The sequence below is a fragment of the Gorilla gorilla genome, chromosome 6, assembly GCF_029281585.2.
Source record: "Gorilla gorilla gorilla isolate KB3781 chromosome 6, NHGRI_mGorGor1-v2.1_pri, whole genome shotgun sequence".
In the NCBI taxonomy this organism is placed as follows: domain Eukaryota; kingdom Metazoa; phylum Chordata; class Mammalia; order Primates; family Hominidae; genus Gorilla; species Gorilla gorilla.
The window spans coordinates 111,315,270-111,319,574 of record NC_073230.2 but is presented as its reverse complement, the minus strand read 5'-3'; positions in this window follow the sequence as shown (position 1 = coordinate 111,319,574).

Sequence of the window (4,305 nt, the reverse complement as noted above, 5' to 3'; positions counted from 1 at the left end):
GCAATTTTAGGAATAAGAAGAAGAATGCGCAAAATTGACACTATCTGGTTCCTCTTATTTGTCAATAAGCACCAGGAAAATTGTACAGGGCCCTCTTTGGAGCAAGGACTCTAAGTCTTCGTGTCAGAGAAGCTGCCTGGTTTCTGTAGAGCGCAGTTGGCTAGAAAGGTTGGAGCATTAAATGTTCATCTAGAGTTAAAGTGAGGGGGAAGTATAATAAAAGTAGCTGTGAAGCCAGGGCCGGTAGCAAGTCATTCTGAAGAGAATGGGCTGAGGCGGCTGGAGAAGAGGCTGACACAAAACAATCAGCCTATCGAAAGAGCTCAGGGGCTGGATGCAGTGTCTCACCCTTGTAATCCCAGAACTTTGGAAGGCTGAGGCAGGAGGATTGCTTGAGCCCAGGAGTTCTAGTTGCCAGCCTGGGCAACCCAGGGAAACCCTGTGTCTACAAAAAAAATTAACTGGGCATGGTGATGTGTGCCTGTAGTCCCAGCTACTCTGGAGGCTGAGATGGGAGGATTGCTTGAGACCAGCAGGTTGAGCCCCCAGTGAGCAGTAATCATGCCATGGCACTCCAGCCTGGGTGACAGAGACCCTGTCTAAAAAAAGAAAAGAAAACGCCAGGTGCAGTGGCTCACGCCTGTAATCCTACCACTTTGGGAGGCTGAGGTGGGCAGATCACCTGAGTTTGGGAGTTCAAGACCAGCCTGACCAACATGGAGAAACCCCGTCTCAACTAAAAATACAAAATTAGCCGGGCGTGGAGGCGCATGCCTGTAATCCCAGCTACTCAGGAGGCTGAGGCAGGAGAATCACTTGAACCCAGGAGGTGGAGGTTGTGGTGAGCTGGGATTGCACCATTGCACTCCAGCCTGGGCAACAAGAGCAAAAACTCTGTCTCCAAAAAAAAAGGAAAGAAAAGAAAGAAAAAGAGCTTAGGGACTTAGCAAAGTTAGAAGATTTCACCTGTGCCAAAATTATTTAGAGAATTTTAAATGTGACAATTGTCCTGGTATGAATACATTTACAGCAACAAATAATCATAAAGATATAATTTATCTCATATATTTGTTAAAATAGAGATTTGATTTTACTCTAAACGATCCTTGTAAATAATTTCTTTTCTGCTATACCATTGTGCTGTGTAGTATGTCTCTGTATATCATCTCAGAAAGCTTAAAACTGGCTTGATTTAATAGTAAAGAATTTTTTAATTAAAAAAATTTGAACTAACAATTGTCATAATTAATCTCATTTTAAAGTTAGTCCATGTTGAACTTTTCTGGACTATTTGTGCATTGATTATTTTAGCATACATTTACAGAATGCCTACTGTGTGCCAGGCATTATAATAAATGCTGAGGGAAAAAGATAAAGAAGACGCAGATCTTTCCTCTAGAAGGTCTCAGTCTAGAGAAAGACAGACAATTGCATTACAGAGCAGTGAAGAAGTTAAGATTTAGAGTAAGACGAAGTATGCAATGGTGTATGCATCAGAATACGCAACAGGCATAATGGCCTAACACCAAACCGGAGGAGTGGGTACAAATCAAGAAAGGAGATGGTCGCTGAGTAAAGGATGAATAAGAGTTTCCCACATGAAGTGAGGAAAGTCAGTCCAAGAAAGAGGGGCAGTATCTGCAGAGTTATGAAAGTGTGATGACAAAGCGAGGTGAGTATGGGGAAGTAAAATTGGTTCAGCATGACCAAGAACTTATATTGGGGCTGGCACAATGACTCACGCCTGTAATCCCAGCACTTTGGGAGGCCAAGGCAGGCGGATCACCTAAGGTCAGGAGTTTGAGACCAGCCTGGGCAACATAGTGAAACCTTGTCTCTACTAAAAAATACAAAAATTAGCCAGGCATGGTGGTGAATGCCTGTAGTCTCAGCTACTTGGGAGGCTAAGGCACAAGACTCGCTTGAACCCAGGAGGTTGCAGTGAGCTGAGATCGTGCCATTGCCCTCCAGCCTGGGCAACAGAGTAAGACTCCATCTCAAAAAAAAAAAAAAAGTTATATTGAAGCAAGGAAGCATGCTGGCAGATAAGGCTAAACAGAAGGGCAGATGTCAGATGATGAAGAACCTTTTATGTCATGCTAAAGATTTGAATTTTGTTCTGAAGGCAGAGGGAATTCACTAAAGGTGTTTTAACAGAAGAAGGTCATGATCAGATTTGTGTTTTAGAAGGTCAATTTGTTGGCAGAATAGAGAATCAATATTGGAAACAGGGAAACCAGTTAGCAAGTTGGTGCAGAAACTCAGGTAAGAAATCACAATGGCCAGGTCTTTCTGGTCATGGTCATTATAAATGCTTGTGAAAATGTTTAATCTCCTCCACTGCAGTAAAATTCAGATTCAAACAAATAATACTCATTCTTATTTTTGAGTCCTAACATTTTAAGTTGAACTCTTCCCACCCTCTTGAAAGCAAAATATTCTGATAGTCTCGTCTCAATATTTAGCATATCTTTTTCTGAATCATAAAACCACCATTTGTTAAGAAGGTAAAAAAAAAAAAATGGGGATGTGGTTCTTTAAAATTACAGCAATTTCACATATCTGCACCATAATCTACTACACCTGTTCATACACCCACCTCCTGCCATTATTAATAGTCTTTTGCTTTTACAATTTTCCATTCAAACTTCATTTTTAAAAACTAGGGTGACCACCAAATTGGGTGAGTCACTTTTACAGTCAATTCTTCTGGTTAGTAGAATTTCAGTTCTCAGTTTTGTTTTTAAATAGTAAGAGTTATCCTAAGTGTCCAAAAATGTAGTTAAGTAGTATCATCAACTTTCTTAAGCATATCAGAAGAAGGCAAGGAATTTTAACGCAATATTAATTCAAATTTAGGACTTGAGTTATGTACTATGATAGGTGTGATTGAAAGTAAAATGTACTCACAAATGTCAATTTGCCTAAGTTTGAATCAAATGGGAAAGGCATAACGCAATAGACGTTATGGAGATAAGTTGTAAGCAATACTGCATTAGTGGGAAACTTCTGCAAGTCTATTAAGTTCATTAAATGAGACATATTTAGGCATGCTTTTAACTTGAACCTTTTGTTTTCTCCATATGCCTTGACTTTAATGCTAAATTACTGTTGTCATAATAAATATTTATAAGTCTATTACCAGTGGCACTTAATGGTAAAACTAAGAAATGATGAGAAATAGAGTTTGGGAAATTCCTCACTCCACTAACAACTTCCTAAGGAGAGATTCAGAATTTCCAAGACAGAAATTTGGGCCTTGGTTTATATAATAGATGAGTTCCTGTAATTTGCATTTACAGGAGAACTCCTGGAGATTACTTTGCTCAACTCCCTAATATTGAGAAAGTGAAGACTAGAGAATTTTCTGATGCAACCAGTGTGACAAAACTTATTGGTAACTGCCCTAGAATCTGGGACAGAGGTCTTCCCAAGCATCCCTGCCTTCTTTTCCAGGATCTTATAACCATTTTAGTTAAGGCAGAGAATTCCTCCTAGAGAAGGAATTCTTTTTTTATATAAAGTTAGTAATCATACTAACTTTATAAAATTATAACATAAAAAATATAAAAATTATACTGTATTTTCTATAAATTTTGACAATAAAACCTCTATTTAGTATACCCATGGGAAAATATATTCAAGCAATTCATCCATCAAGTTTGAATTAAAAGGGTTTGGAGGTTGTGTGAGGACGTAACCTGAATTGATCAAAAGAGTTAAACCAAAAATAATTTGGAAGATTTTTTTCTTTTTTTGTAAATAGCAATGAGACTAAGCTGACCATGTCTTGTTGCTCATAGACTTAGAGATCCCATTTTAATAACTGAATGGGGGTAATGGGTAATCAATCAGATGTCTAAGCTGAGTTGTTCTATCTTGCCTTGACTCAAGGGGGTCTAAAGCCCAGCCACTTCTAATTTGTGATTTTGGAAGTTCTAATTATGGTATTACTTTAATTATTAAAAATTTCCAGCAAAGGGAAAGTGGAGGCCTTACAGGAAATTGCACCAGAGGCTTTCAGTGGAGCCCCAAATGGGAACATTCCCTGTCTCATCTTCTTCCATCAGTATGGACTGTAAAAAGAAGTGGGGAGATTATCATGCTAAGGACATGACATACAAGAATCCTTGGACTTATTGAGAGTCTTGGTCTCCACACACAATATTCAATTAAAATGGAGAAAGATTTGGCTGCTTAATGGTATTCATTTTCATATGGGCTGCGTGGGGTCCTCATGCCAAGGGAAGTCTAAGCTATAAAACAATTACTCAAGCTCTTGTGGCTGAGCCATTATTGTCCAAG